This window comes from Oxyura jamaicensis, chromosome 5 (assembly GCF_011077185.1).
Source record: "Oxyura jamaicensis isolate SHBP4307 breed ruddy duck chromosome 5, BPBGC_Ojam_1.0, whole genome shotgun sequence".
Taxonomy (NCBI): domain Eukaryota; kingdom Metazoa; phylum Chordata; class Aves; order Anseriformes; family Anatidae; genus Oxyura; species Oxyura jamaicensis.
In genome coordinates, this window is record NC_048897.1 from 10,561,194 (window position 1) to 10,578,287 (window position 17,094).

Sequence of the window (17,094 nt, forward strand, 5' to 3'; positions counted from 1 at the left end):
CCCCCCACACACACACACACCCCTCCCCCAAGATATTATTTCAGTACCCAGTGAAGGATTTTATATCAAGTACATCTGACTTAATCCCACAACATTCCTAAAGATAAGAAACATTAGAAAAGCTCCTTGAATCCTTTGTACATGGGGTTTCATGGAGTTTACCAAACTGATGTTTGGAAAAAATAAAGTCTCAAAATGTTCACAACAGTCCCAGTATTAGGGTGTTGTAATGCAGTAAATCATGAAACACTGAAACACTAATTGTCCATTTAGTACCATCAGAGACAATGCTGTATATGCCATTTCTGCCAAATTAGAAAGGAAGACTGAAAAACACCTGACTTCCATAAATTCATGAAACGAAAAAGAACAAGCTGATCAGAGAATAAAACCATACTAAATATATACAAACTCAATGGCTTCTGAGCATCATTGTTGGTAAAACCATATACTGTAATTATTTCTCTCAAGTCAGTGTGACACCACAGAGTGCTAAATATTCATTCTTTGGAATAAATATGAATCTAGAACTATTCATCTTTTTTCAAATAGCTGACATGCTGCATAAACAGAAAGTATATATATATTTTTAAAAGTAAACAATACAATAAGTAAAATGATTTATTATGCAATTTATCTCTTTCCATCTCTGTTCTGGTCATAATTCAGATCCACACAGGGCAGTTCATATACCATTAATATTTCCCAGATGTGTTTGACTTTAAGGCTATGATCATTTTAAATGTTTTAAAATGTATGCCATTTATCATTAGTGTTATGGTGGTGTCATTCGCATTATTACAGTTAAGGTTGTGTCAGCAGTTCTATAAGCCCTTATTTTCGGGGGTTCAGAACTTGGCAGTGAGAAGTGGCTACAGGCTGAAACCTGGCATAAAGCATCCTGACTTGGGAGCAATTAAATATATTTCTGAAAAGGCTAACAAAGGATTTGGTCTTGAAATTCTGCAAAAAGGGAAATAAATGCATTAATGGTTTTAAGATACAAGTTCAGCTGTTCAGTTTACTCTTGCACAGACATAGATAAAGGTGCAAAAATGTCCTGGGGGAGGCAGAATGTGCTGGTGAGCTAGTGAGTGTAGAGACAAACTACTGTTTTTTTGTTTGTTTGTTTGTTGTTGTTGTTGTTGTTTTTTAGAAATTCAGCTTTGCATATCTCTTATTTCAAACAATCAATCAAATATTATTAGAGCAACTCAGCAACATCCATAGCACCTGGAAATTAAATGAGTATAAATTTTGCTCATGACTTCAAATATTAGAAGGTATAGTTTAAATGTGCATTACCTGAAAGTGTCTTCCCACTTGGTAAGAGCCAGATAAGGTTTAATTTAAATGCTCATGTTCTATTGGCAACTTCACTGACCTTCTAGTTCTGATCTATCTTATACAGACTGAGATGGAAGTCGTAGGGAATTACTCTACCACACAACTAATATTAACAACAGAAATCCTGGCAACTATGTAAAGATATATATATGCTGCTCTGAAACTCTTTTGAGTCAACACATTCAGCAAGGAACACATCAGGCTCTTGGAGAAACTGGATTGTTGGTGGAGGAGTGGACAACAGGGAACACCTTATCCAGTTGCATTGGTCTACTATCTTTCCAGTTTGCCTCTCTTCTTGACAAAACAGAGAATTTGCTTGGTCAACGTAGTGGTGAATGAACAAAATCCAGCTGATGACCACTCAATAGTGATGTTCCCCAGGGGTTGGTGTTGGGGCCCACCCTCTTTAGAACCTTTGTTGATGATTTGCATGAGAGAATTGAGTGTACCCTCAGTAAGTTTGCAGACAACACCAAGTTGTGGAGAAGTGTCAGTCTGCTAGAAGGTAGGAAGGCCCTGCAGAGGGACCCGGACATGTTGGATCAATGGGCAGAGGCCAAGGGGATGAGGTTCAACATTGCTAAGTGCCAGGTCCTGCACTTTGGCCACAGCCACCCCATGCAGAGCTACAGGCTTGGGGCAGAGTGGCTGCAAAGCTGTGCAGAGGGAAAAGGATCTGGGGTGGTTGGTAAATGCTCACCTGAACGTGAGCCAGCAGTGTGCCCAGGTGACCAAGAAGGCCAACGGCATCCTGGCTTGTATCAGGAATAGTGCAGCCAGAAGGACCGGGGAGGTGATCATACCCCTGTACTCAGCTCAGATGAGGCCACTTTGAGTACCTTGAGTACTGTGTTCAGTTTGAGGCCCCTCAGTACAAGGACATTGAGGCCCTGTAGCACATCCAGAGCAGGGCTACGAATCTGGTGAAGGACCTGGAACACAAGTCCTATGGGGAGCAGCTGAGAGAACTTGGGCTGTTTAGTCTGGAGAACAGGAGGCTCAGCGGAGACCTTATTGCTCTCTGCAACTACCTGAAAGGAAGGTGTGGGGAGTTGGGGGTTGGCCTCTTCTTGTAGATAACTAGCAATAGGACTAGAGGGAATGGCCACAAGTTGTGATAGGGGAGGTTTAGGTTGGAAATGAGGAGAAATTTCTTCTCAGAAAGAATAGTTAGGCATTGGAACACGTTGCCCAGGGAGGTGGTGGAGTCACTATCCCTGGGGGTGTTCAAGGAAAGGTTGGACCTGGTGCTTAGGGACATGGCTTAATGGGTGATACTGGTGGCTGGGGGATGGTTGGACCAGATGATGATGGAGGGTCTTTTCCAAACTTAATGATCCTATGATATATTTAAGAGACCAGGAACATCTGTAAACATTTTACATCTCTAGACCCAACGTGATTTTCTCAGCTAAGGACTAAAACTAATATAAAATTTGCCAGCTGCACAGTGAGAAGGGTTGAACTACTTAACATTGCCATTGGTTTATTTTCCTAGCCACTGCTAGCTCCCATGCTGTAGTAAACTAAATTTGACCTCCTGTGAGCAATTCCTACTGCCAGTTTTTACAAACTTCAGATTCACCAGTTATGGTTTTTTTCCTTCTTCTACTGGCTCAACCCTGTGACAAGAAAACAGCACTTTTCAAGTCCTACTTTCAGAACCCTAATTCCCTGGAAAGTACCCCTTTTTCCCTTCTTTCCAAACACAGCTCTTGTGAAGCCAGAGTACAGGGCCCAGCCCCAGAGGAATCATTTCTTTTTTTTCTTGCTGGAATTTACTGCCCAGTCTTCCTTTCAGTCTCACATAGATACCCGGCAGATCTCCACACTTTCAAGCCTGCAAATTCTTATTCTTGCTAGTGTGGTTTTATTTTCCTTTGCCTTTCTATTCACTTTGACACGACCCATTCCATGTACATCAATAGGATACATGCTCTTGTGTTGTCTTTACAGTCACTTGCTTGGGGGTTATGCCACCTGAAAAGTAAGCTGCTAATGCCCTGCTGCTTCTTGCACAATCTGGTATTGCTGCTCCCCTATCCCCACCTACAGCTACCAGGAAATTGGCTCCCAAGATCTCTTAGGACTGCATGACTCCACACTGCTAATATCTCACTACTCTCCTGTTACCACGGCAGCACTGTGTTGGGTTTGTCTGGGATGGAGTCACCTTTCCCTGCAGCAGCCCACACAGTGCTGTGCTCTGCACTTGTAGCTGGAACAGCACTGGTATCACTCCAGTGTTGTGTCTATCGCTGCACAGTGCTGGCACAACATCAGAACTCCCTCCGAGCCCCCAAGAGCCAGCAGGCTGGGGGTGGGCAATTGATGGGGAGGGGACATCACCAGGGCAGCTGACCTAAACCAACTAACAGGATATTCCGTAACACCTGATGTCACACTCAGCAATAAAAGGGGGGCTCTCGTGGGGGAGGGTCTCTCCTGAACGCATTTTGAGGCCCTGCTTCCCAGGACGTGGCCGAACATCGCTCATTGATGGGAAGTAGAGAATAACTTTTTTTCCTGTCTCTCTGTGCTTCCACGTGGCCTTGTTGTTTCTTTTGATTCTTTTTCTCCCCATTCCCCTTCCCTTTAATTAAATCATTCTCATCTCAAACCTCGAGCTCTTTGTGTTGTCTTTTCTCCCCCTTCCTCTTTGAGGAGGGGAGGAGTGAGAGCGTGATTGTGGTGGAGCTCGGCTGCCCACTCGAGTAAAACCATCACAAGCACCCTGGAAGAAGTTTTGCTTTTAACTCCCTCTCTCAGCAAGAAAAATAAAATTCTTTGTCAGAATTCAGTGTCAGTTCCTGACAAAATACAATGGTTGTTCTTAATCAAACCATCTTTTATGGGTGAAGACTGAAGATCTCTTATCAGGAAAGCTGAACATAGGACTGATTAGGACATAGAAACTTCCTGTTACCCTTCTTACCAAGCAGTCTCTCCACAACTAGTCATGTTATTTAAGACTTCTTACATCTCGTTCCACCCTGCACTGTTGCAATATACATTTGAAAAAAAAAAAAGATTTGAGCTTTTCAAATGACACTTGGAAACTCAGGCTGTATCACTGAGAACACCACTCTTGTGTGAACAAGGGGAAGAACCTATTATTCAGCTATCTGGTAAAACATGATTGAATAATAACTGATTATCAAATATTTTACTTGCAGATTCTCCTTACATTCCACCAGAGGGCTACAGAACTCCCAAAATGCTGAAGAAAAAAAAAAAAAAAAAAAAAAAACTACAAACTTTCCAACCCTTCCAAAGTAAATGATATTATAATGTTATTTCCAATTTGCCGTGAGTGTAGTTTTCAACAGATATAAAGAAAAGTCAAGAAATTCATAGACTTTTATCACTTAGCAATTGAAAAAAATTCTCAGAGTAAAATTTGAAACCCGTCATATTTAAACAGTGGTTTCAACATGCCTGGAGCACTGTCCATGGGCCATGTTTCCATTTCTACATTCACACAAAATAGAAAATTACTTCCCCCTACTCTTCATTTTTCATCTGCTCTGCACATCTACCACAGAGATTTTCACCTTGCACTTTATCCAAGTTAAAAGTCTCCATTTAAGGTTTGGAGCAGTTGTTTTTCTATTGTACAAGAAATTTTTACTTTTCACTTCAAAGATGTAATACCTTACTGCTTCTAGATACACGCCATATACCCTTCCCTGCTCTTGAATGCTCTTACTTCTTTCACCATGAGTTGGAATAAGGAACAGTGACCCATTCAAAAATGAGGATTAAATTTAAAGATGGAGAGAAGGAACAGAAAACAAACATGCATCTTGGGTAAATAATGACATAAGTTCTTGAGGAAAAGAATGAGGTCATGAGGAACTTTTTCCACAAAGCTTAATACATACTGCTGATTTTCATTTTGTAGAATTGGACTTAAGTTTCCTCAGCTTTCATCAATGTGAATTGACAGCCAAATAAAACATATTGAGATCCTAGGTTTAACTTATGCCAAAAACTAATCCTAGGTAGGTAGAGTGACAGTTAGTAAAAGAAGAATTGATCCTTAATCTCCACCTAGCAATATGTTCAGAGCGATGAATCAGTTTAACCTCTTTTTATTCTATACAACATACTGACCATTTCATTTTTGTTCCATGTGCTACCCAGCATTAACTCCCCCGCCATTATAAATATGTGGATCAACACCATTCTTGCTGTCAGTTATGAAATAGTAAGATATCTCTCTTCATTCCACACACAGAAGTTAAACAGAAGTTAAATGTATGAATCCAACAGTAAGGCTAGTCATTCTTTCACAATATTTTTCCTTTTAAAATTGGTAAAGAGCCCAAACACCAACTTAAAGCAGACATGTCTCCTAGATAAATGTGGTCTAAACAAAATACATTTCTCCTTGTAATATCAATGTTTACAACCAGTAAAAGCCCAAAGCAGCAAGGATCGCGTGTCTTTTAAATGCAAAGAGAACTATTGTACAATTTGATCAATATAAGAGAACAATTTAAGATATATTGTGTTTTTTCCAGGTTCTGCTGCTACATTTGCCAAACTATAAATAGATAAAATCTGGAGATTATAACATTAATACAACAAGCAAAATATTTTATATTTGCTTTTAGCATTACAGTTCAAAGGCAAGTAGAACTGTATAGCTCCATGTATAAGCGAGCCCTAAAGCTACCCTAAACTACAAGTGGTTGCTCTGGAAGCAATGGAACAAGTTCTGTAGTCACCATAGAAGTCCTATGGAATGTAGTTTCCCACTGGTTTGCAACAGTGAGTTGGAATAATTATAATGTAACCATAGCCTTCACCATTATAAACAATGCATCAAAAATATACATGTTCTGACACGCTTCTAAAGGGAGTATTTTTTCTTTCCTCACACAATAAAGCTTCCTACTAACATATAAAAATACATTTATACATAAGATGTGAATATGTTCTATCATTAGATACAGTAGGTTAGATATAACATTCCGTCCCATGACTGAAGATTAGCAAGCTTCTCTCCACTTGTCCCAGATTCCATTTTAGCCTAATGTTCAATAATGCCATACTTAAATAAACCACAAAGCTCAAAAAGGAAAACACCCTGACATCTGTACAAGAATACTGGCAACCTATGCTGTGTTCTGTCTTCACAAGTTGAATACAATTTCTCTAGTCAGATTAATTGTCATAAATTCCAGAAACAAAAGGTTTCTGGAATCAAACCACCTCTGGATTGATTTATGAGATTTATCTAATGCAGAAACCAACTTTTACATTTCCTATTTAGTTTTTACCCTTAATGAACAAACAAAATTCATTAAATTTCATACCAGCCAGGCAAGGACAGATTGATAACAAAAGGGCCTTTTAAAGGGCCTCCATACAATTTTGTAGCCTACACAGAGTGAAAATGCTCCGGGTCACTGTTGCTATCAAAGAGTTGTACAATCTCTCCCCTGGAGCTATTAAGAAGTCCCAAATTTTGCCAGGTGAAATCAATGGGATTATACAATCAAGACAAAATTTGCCTGATTAGACATGAGCTTAAAAAAAAAAAAAAATCACAGTGCTATCACAAGGTATAGTTAATAACTTGAAATGAGCAGAGTAACTGGGCAGTACCATAGAATTTAGTTTACATTACTAAAAAAAAAAAAAACATTCAGACTTTCTCACTGATTTGTTTCTGGTGTTGTTCTTGTGAAATCTAGTGTTAAAAGAATAATTCAATTGCAAGTGGAATTAGGTATTAAACCATTTAAGGAGATTCACTTCAAGCATTGTTTGTTTATAAGTTTGATAAACTTTGCAATACTATAAGCTACTGAGTAGACCTCCTTTATATACACTCTTCACATCACAACTGCCCACTCTGCCCTGATACAACAGTGTTGCAGGCTTTGGAAGGTGGCTGTTACAGATTGTTTTAACTCAAAAGTAGAGTTAGCATGGAAAGATGGGATACACTTTTTTTTTTTTTTTTTTTAAGCATAATGCTGGTTCAGCTATTACTGAAAGGGGACAGTAAAAAGTAAGAAAAGTGCAGGATCAGTTTACACAGGATACTACCTTTAAAAGAGATAAATTAGACAACACACAGATTTCTTAAGTGCTAGATTAAAACCTTCCAGAGCAAATCTTATCATTTTGAAATATTTGACTGTGCAAAGTAAGAGAACCTCTTTTAAAAAGAATCCTGCCATTTCTTTCCTCCCCATAAGCACTGCCAGTTTCCCAATGCTCTTTTGACAGTATAATCAGTCAATTCAATCAGAGAAATTCTATAGTACAATGGTAATTTTCTTTCACTTTTTTTTTTCTCCCTTTACTGTCAATTCAAACCACCTGCTGTAAGCATTGATGTGGAACAGCTTAGTATTAGCTCTGAAATTAGTACCAGTCCCCAGTTAAATACCTGGCACATTCAGTGTGGGACAGACACTGCTAATGGCACATAAACCCATCAGCTGCAATCGGCACATTAGTTGAACAAGTTTCTTTCCAAGCCATTCAGAGAAAGCACCTTGCTGGTATTACTGCACTAGGCTTAAAAGTGAGACTAAAAAGGATGATTTGAGGAGGGAGGAGAACAAACATAGACCCAAAACTACGTTTTAAATAGGAAATCTCTAAGAATCTGCTTTTAAATACCTTAGGTAGCTTCCTATGGCAACATTTTGTTCAAACAATACAGCTCTCAAAATATATTTCAAGGTACGAAGCATAGAAAAAGAATGGAGCACTGTTTTCAACTAGCAGAGCCAAGCACAATCAATGACTCAACCTAAGAATCTCATCTCTTCTTAAATTCTAACACTGGTCTTCAACAATACATACTAACTTCAATCAAACAAACATATTTTTAAAAACTATTAAATCCAATATCTTACAAATCCATCAGTTCTCCTGCCCTATTTAGCTCAGCAGGTAGGTCCTTGTGCATGAGTCAGTCAGCAATGATGAAAGGCATTTACTATAGACTCCTCACAGGGTCGTCAATGGACAACCTGTACAAGATTTATGCTTTAAATAATAAATGAACTAAACACCTTGAAGTAATTGGCTGTGTGAAGCCTCACGCTAGGCCAGATAGCTCGACTGTACAAAGTAAAATAAGATTAAATAATAAATGAATGGTGCAGAGGTTTTCTAGCCAAACTAATTCTACAAGATTTTTTTTTTTAAGTGCAAGTTGTTCATGAGCTGAGATGCTTTCAAGACTTCATGCTGGTGTCATGGGGCCATCCTCCTTCTTTGTCAACAGTAACTATCTCAGAGGCCTGTATTCTTTTTGGTGATGATGCTAGGAACTCAGTGCTCTCTCCACTGTGCAAGATAATGCAAGCAGCACATACAATAATGGATGCATGTCAGGACTTCAAGTGCTCATTCTCTATTTCAATTTTATTTATTTATTTATTTTTAAAGATTGAACTCATCAAGATTTTGACCACACCAGTGGGGAAAATCTGAGCAAACCCCAGGAAAATTGTCATCAATTCATTAACTCATTCACAAATGTGCAATTTTTTCACTGGTGGGATTACAAGTATAATACAGTCATGGGATTTACCCACAGAGGTTATAATGTAGGAATTCACATTCAACAATTTTTCAACATTTAATACTGGCAAGGATTTCTAAAACATCTTCCAACTGCAGACTAACATTCTAGCTGACAGCCTTCCACAGAAATTCTCTCTCAAATATGATGCTGCAGGCCATCTCACTCCCAGTTCCCAATAATATAAATCTCTGTTAAAACTACAGCTTTATTATCCATATAAGTACCAGTGTAAAATATTTAAATTAGTTTGCAAAGCCTCTTTTAATACAATCAAGCAGTTTAAAGCTAGTCAGAGACACCAGTGGGTCACAGGCAGACCACCTCAGATTTGTCTTCTAAAACAAAGCAAATTCATTTCATTTTGTTGCTAGTCACAAAGCTCACGAACAAAAACTGCAGATATTAGACATTACAGGGAGAAGAAATAGCTTGATGGGAAGAAGTAGAAATATATTTAAAGGGTTTATAGGCCAGTTCTCAGCTGGTAGAAAGTGGCTTGGCTCCAATAATCTAAATAGTTTCCTAGATCTACAGAAAACAAACTTTATGAAATGTGCCTTCACTAAAAGAAGAACAGGGCACAATTTTTCAAAAAAAGAATTCATATTTCTGGTTTAAACTTTTGTCATGTCTCTGAAATGCCTGAATCTTAAGATGTACTTCTGGCTCCTTTATTTTAAATATATTAAAAAGGCTTCCGTTAAGAATACTGAATTAGATACGTGGTCCTGAAGTTCTGGTATGCTCACATGCTCCCCTCAACTCCTCATAATTTCTGCAAAACCTTGCTTGAAAGGTATCTCATGAAGAATCTATACATAGTAAAGCAGTTGTTCTGAGGGTTTCATTCACAATCCACATTTAAGCTCCAGACCCCATATTTGGAAGCTACTGCTCTAGAGCTGAACAGAAGTAGCTCAGAATGAATACCAGCACAGTGATATGAATAACAAAAAGACAAGGGGTGGGAAGAAGGAAAGAAAAGATGTATCAAATGCGGAAATAGGGAATACGAAACTTAGAAATAATTTCTAAAATGTTTCAAAGAACTGTAATGAAATGTTAAAGCCACCCCTTTAACACACACACAAGCAGCATTAATGCAGCTGATAATCTAAAGTCCCTGTGACCTTGGCAGTCTTACAGGGGTAATCTTCACATAAGATGAATTATTTTTGAACAATTGCTCTAATGTATTAGGCACAAGCATACTGTCCTTCAATATTAGGCGTGCTTGTCTTTTCACATCCTTATTTCAGAACAAACGTATTTATTAGGAACAAAGCAAGAGAAAAAGAAAAGAAAAAAAAAAAAGAAAAATAAAAGATTACACTCCACAAATATGTACAACAATAAAAGTGAGAACAAATGTATTATAGTCCATAGAGTTGGAATTATGTTGCAGAATAAACTTTATGGAAGATTTCAAAACATAGGATAACTTTCAGCAAAGATTACTGCCCTGTTCACAGAAAATATACCGCATCCAAGCTTCTAAGAAAAAGTTCTCAGGAAAATCAGCAGCTAAAGAACGAACAGGTCAAGCTTGCTGTTGACTTGGGTATGTCCCACAAACACTAACTCACAAACTATCTCAAACTCGTTAAAAGGACTGACATTTTGACATCCTCCTGTGTTGAGTTCATTCATACACTAGTCATCATTTGTACACTAGTCAAAAGAGTAACAATTTACCATATAGCAGTAGAAACAAAGTCAAGCATCCTTCATAATCTGAAGAGCAAGTTTATAAGAAAGATTATGATTGCATACGATAAAGAACTGTGCTCAAAACTTAACGCCCTTCAGTTTTCTTTTCCCCAACTGAAGTCTCTTCAAACCCTATTTCTTGGTTAGCTTTAGAGATCAAATCATTTTGAAGACGACCCGTATCTCTATTAAGAGGACACAGACTAAGATATCTTTACTGGGACCAATGAAACTACCTATGTATACATATTCACACATACATATACACACACATTTAAACATAATGACCCACCTCCAGAGCACTTTCCATATAAGCTGTTTTCAAACATTAATGCCACAGGAATGAGGCAAATAAAATTGGAAATTTTGAAGGCATCTAGGACTGGAACTGCAATCCTTCAGCTCCAAGTAAATCCTGAGAGCCTCTAAATAGACTCTTCAGTTCCCACAGGCTCTCCGTGCCTCTCTAGTTCTTCTTTTCATGCCATAAACATCCTCGCAAGCAAGGTGAGGGGCATTCTGTCGCTACCTGACACTTTTCTCCAGTAACGTGCCCTGATCTGAAGAGTCCTCAGATGCTGCCTAAAACACATCCCTATGGCACAAAATGCCACTCAAATTGTGTCTTTATGCAAAATCAGAATCTAGAAGAGGAGTAGGTGTACTTCTGTTCACACAGCAGCTTATTGGTTAGGATGGTCATGAAAAATAGATATATGAGGTTCAATTTCCTCTCCTGACAGAGAAATCAAGCCCTGAGGGCCTGCACTAGCCATCAGCATCCTCCCTTTTGGAGCAGGTGGGCACTCTTAATCCCTCCAGTGTTCTGTACAATAGAAGAAGCATTAATTGGGCCAGAGAAAAAGAACGGATTATACCCTAATCAGGGTATACTGCTGGGAATGAGGCAGGGCAACTCCATGCAGCCCTAGTCAATGATTAAATTAGTAGATGGTATACTGTAGAAGACACGTTGAGAAACAACAATCCAGTGTAAACTGGCCACCTCCAAAAGCTACAAGATCACTTTTCCGCACTTGGATTCTCTTGGGCTTTACAACATACACCTAGAAATATGAATTGCTGCATGGGAAGCCAGCTTTCCTTGTGCTGTGGCCTAGGTGCCAGTTTGGGCACACTTGCACAGACCTTTCTCCAGGCCACACGGGAGCACCCCTCTGTCACATAAGTCAGGTCGTCTCGAGCCTAATGCTTGTTATGAAGTCTGTGTGCACATAGCAGCTTTTGAACAGTATGAACTGCCAAGTGAATGTATTTTCTTCTTTTGGACCAGGGAAGGGTACTGAGAGCACAAAGTAGAAGGGAATCTCCACAGGAGATGAACAAGGAGGGCCTACTGGGGCCTGTTCTGTCATTCATCACAAGCACAACAAATTGATCACTACCATTGATTTATTGGCCTTAAATACTTGGGTCAATGGTAACTGTATACATATACCTGAAATCAGAATTTGTCCCTTGCCTTTTAAAATCTGTCTGTTTGCTATAACATACATAACACATCATACTCTGTGTGACACAAAAACTACTATCTTTGTAGGAAACAGCAACAGTATATTGGAGGAAACATCACCACATTACACTTTTTTTTCCAATAACCACTTTTCTTTAGGTTGGTGCATTTATAATATTAAAATGCATCATACCTATCAAACCAGAGCCAGAGGTCTGCACAAATGAATAGTCATATTTTGGTGTCATTAATAAACAACACAGGAATTCCAGGAACTTTGTTGTATGTACAACACACACTGTATTTACTGAAGTACTATGCGTGTCATGTTACCCCTCAGTGATTCATAGATCACATGAAAAAGAGACAGGTTTTGCAAATCGTGCTATTGAAAAAGGATAAATAATGAATTCCATATTTATACTACTAAAGGGAAATTTGCAATCATGATACAGCAATGCTAGAAGAAAGGGGTATGTGTGTGATATATTGGCCAGCCTTGACTGTGACTGTTCCTGCAGTGTAAGAATTTCTTTATCCAAGGACAACTACTTTCACCTTCCCATCTGTCCTGTGAATTTTTTAATGTCTGAGACAGGTGGCCTGTTGGAAACTTAAAACCCTGTGGGTACAAAATATGATTAAAATCTGATGTTAGGCTCTACTATAAAGAAAAGCTCTATGCTTAGTTGAGAATTTGTAACTAACCTGCAAAAATATGTCAAAGGTAATTTGAACTCTACATAACCAAAATCTTTTTAATTCAAGTTCAGCATATGCTATATCAAAATTTTGCTTGCAATCATTTCCCCACAGATTAAACATGTATCTTGATAAGCGTACATACTGGTTTCTTTTTAAAAAAAATCTTTAAAGGAATATTTTAATTAATTCTTCATTCCTAAATACAGCATTAGCAACAATAACATGAAAGATTAATATGTTGAACTCATTATTTAATAACTTACAGAGCACACAATTAATGCATTGTAATGAATTCTTAACAATTATTAAAACAAATATCTGAAAACTTCTGAAGGCATATCAAGAATTCAAAGGCTGCTGGGTATGTAATCTTGCCCCATTTTGGAGAAGGGGGTGGTAATTTAAATGGATCTTTTATACTTTCAATTATTCCCCAGAAAAAAAAAAAAAAAGAGCAAGAAGCCTAATTGAAATCTATTTAGAAGAAATTCAGAATCTATGCCAAGTTTAAAAGTTTGGCATAGAATACTAAGTGATGATTCCTGCAGATAATTAAAATTTAAAATGTTAAATGATTTATCTTGTTGTAAATAATTAAGGGAATTTTAAAAAGGCAACAAGAAAATGAAGTATGTGAATATACTGCATACCACCAATCTCTATGTATCAGAAGTGTTACATATTATGCACAGACTATAGTTTTCTCTCTGTATTTCATAATGATGCAATAAAGAATAAATTTTAAATCATCCAAAGAATTCCAATAGTTTTAAACATATTCAATCAAATGGAACTAAGGTTGATTGACATTCTGCTCTAACATGTTATGAAACACATGGAAAAGGAAATAGGCCCTGTGTGTTAAAGTCAATAGATGACTTTCCAGTGATGCCAAAACCAGAGCCATTGAAACTCAACTATCAAATATCATTCCAATGGAGCTTTAGTTAAATATATACACTTGCAAAAGAGTCCAGGGTATAATTCTCAGGCTAATGACATTCACCAACTGTACTCACAACAACAAAAAAAAAGCTAAATAAAAATACTACTACTACTAAAAAAAAAAAAAAAAAAAAAAAAAAAAGCTAACTAAAGCCAGTCCTTCTCTCTAGCTTTTCAACAAATTCTCAAAAAATTGATAAAATTAAGTTGTTCTAGAAAGGGGAACTGTGGAGATTTGTTAATATTTGCAAAATTTCAGATGCCAAGGTTATTTTGTTTAAATAGTGATGCAGGTAGTGTCACTGGCCTCAGCAATGGATGGGGTGCCTGGAAGAGATAAGAGAATTGTCCCGTCTTCTCTTGATCTCCCACCATCTATCACTATGGTCTGCAACACACATGATCTGTATTTTCTGATGTATAATGAGTCATAAGAACCATATCTTCCCTGGTCTGCTCATAAAGCAATTGTTCGTGATTATATCAATTTGAAATTTAATATTTGTACCTTTCCCCACTTTTCCTTACCACATAGTTACTAGTAATTTATATGATGCTTTTTGAGAAAGTTCAGTTCTAAAATCAGAACTCATTTCTTGAGCAACATGGGCAGATCATACAAGTATTTAAAAAAAAAAAAAAAAAAAAAAAAGTACCCTAAACTATGCACCAAAACACATACACTCTGTTTTTGCTCATATATTAATACATGTTAGCTCTACACATGTGCTGCATGACTGATACAATATACATTGTAACATTTGCTCATATATGGGCCAAAAGAAGTACAAAATATTCTTAAATGGATGAAAAGGTTAAAAAAAATTCTGCCTCTACTCAATCTAACAATTCTGGGAAAATGAATAAGGAGCACACAGATTTAAGAGAATTCCAATTCAGGAAACATTAATTAACTAGAACGCTTTTTAAACTCTGCTCTTTGTTATTAATAGCACATTAATAATAAAAATATAGTAATACTGTTTTCCAAAAAACAAAATTAGATGCAAAATCAATTCCTTGCACAAATGTTTTTCTCACCCTGAAAATGATGCCAATTATTTACATAGAAATGTAGTTTCATGGGCAAGGGCAGTAAAGTCAGGTGGTAACAGATAATGGGCGATACTGGTCACATAGTTGATAGCTTGCAAGTGATCATTCCCTGCAAAGTTACTGAAGATCCCAATATAAGATCACCTCATGAATAATTTTTAAACCATCCCAAGAACTTCAAAAATGAGAAAAGGTAAGCATCGTTAAGGGGGTAAAAAGCAAAGACAAACAGCCACGTACTCTAAGCCTAAGGTGCATCCAGCAACAAAAATCTCAGTCTGAGTTTGCTTGAACAGTAAGTCCTTTCAGATAGGTAATGGCACATAAGTTCTGGAAAATGTAAAAGACTATAACTCCCTTCATCTTCAATATACAGCATAACTCAAAGCGAGAGCTGGAGGTGTTCCATTCCACTCAGTATTAGTCTCTGAGCATTGAATAACCACGAAGAAAGGTAAGAAAAAATACGAAAGAATCAAAATGTTTGGGACTTGATATTGCTGTTCACATTTCACTTTGTTATATGAAATGTAAGACTGGGAATTTGTTATTTATTCAGAGGCTAAAAGCAAACAAGCTTATTTATGTCACAAAAACTGTATTACCCAACTTCTCTTAAAAAAATGAAACAAAACAAAAAACAAACAAACAAACAAACCTCCCTTTGTTCTCACAAGTTTAATTAATTCAGGATATAAAAAGGACACAATTAAAACCTTAGTTTTCCATTGCACCAAACAATCAGTCTGCACAAGCACTCGCCCCACCTTAGCTGAAAAATTACAGTGAACTATAATGTACAAATAATACCATGTCTACATAAGAAGCATGATTATTATACTCTGAACCTATGAACTTAATCTCCTTTTTATCTGTATTATTTTAAAAATGTTTTGTATGACTTGTTACTCATTAAAATAAAAAGATAATAATAAAAGAATATTTTAAAAAATCTAGATAGTATTAATTTGAAGTAGGCCATGCAATGGAACTTGTAATTATCAGGTAGAGTATCAATGGAGTGGACTTACACATCTGTGAAAATTAGCAATGTGAGAAAACCACCACTTGCCTGCTACATTCTGTAAAAAGGCAGTATTTTGCAGACATTTATAAAAAATTTATTAGTTACTGCTAACATACCAAAAAATGATGATATGAAAGCAAGGGCCTCAGCCAATGAAGGCAGTTTTTTGCGTTCCATGAAGCATTTTATGATCTTTTTCAAAAACTGCTGAATTGTTTAACCATCTGATTCACACCCTTACTCCTCAAAATAGAGAGTTGCTCTCAGTGCCAGTTGTTATCTAACTACTGTTTGAGCAGCGCTGTAGATCCACATCCTTAACTAATAACAAATATACTCCAGTGGCATGCAAAACAGCAAAAACACATGAGAATTTACTTATTTTCTTAGCATACAGCCATGGTTCTGTTTTGGCTGTTCTCCACATACCCCAGAACATGTCAGCATTAAATACACAGAGATCACTAGCTTGCTGACGGGGTTTACAGCAGGTCACTTTTGGAATTCCAGGCTGCATTTGGAGGGAGTCAATAGCTTTTTCTATTTCCTTCATCAACTTCCAAATGCAGCTGCTCCTATCAGCTTTTAAGGTGTCTCCCTCCCTTTAGCCCTTTTATCCTGTGCTTTGCAACCCTGGACCTCCTCCCAGTTTCCCTGCTATTGCAAACCAGGAAATGAAAGAGAAAAAAAAAAAAAAAAAAAAAAAAAAAAACACAGAAAGAGATAGGTTTTTATTGCTGCCGTGTGCTTTGTGCCTGTAGACTGTTCAGAAGGTTTCCTAGCACTACGCATTATATTTGGACTTTTTGTAAGCCAAATGAAAACAAGGCTGAAAACTGAAATGGAAGTTGCACCCTGAAAGACACAGGAACTCAGTGAGCTTGTAGAGTATAAATGACATTTGTGGGAGAAGCAGAGAGACTGACACCTTGAAAAGAAACACTCAGATTAAGGACAAGGCAGCCAAAATGCAACAGCAGAGGAAGAGACTCTTCCCCTGAAAGAAATATCCCGGCAACCATCCATCCATAGGGTGGTCCAAGAGTTCAGAGGATGGTCAGAGACATTTTAGACAATGTCCGCTACTGTTCTTGCTCTGGCAGCACTCTGTGGAGCAAAATATTGCCAAAAACACAAAAATACGCTTTCCAAGCTTCCTTTCTTTTTTGTGCTGCCCAGATCACGTATTACCAAAAGCATGTACTGTTCTCTTTGTTGCTGCCTACATGTGTGTAAGTCATTTGCTAACATCTGAATAAAGTATTA

At 37.4% G+C, this 17,094-nt stretch overlaps 1 protein-coding gene across 3 annotated transcripts in view; it reads right to left on the reverse strand.

Moving 5' to 3' along the window:
- The window catches only part of NPAS3 (neuronal PAS domain protein 3), a 533,731-nt gene that overhangs the window by 373,171 nt on the left and 143,466 nt on the right, over positions 1–17,094 (reverse strand). The window lies entirely within an intron of this gene.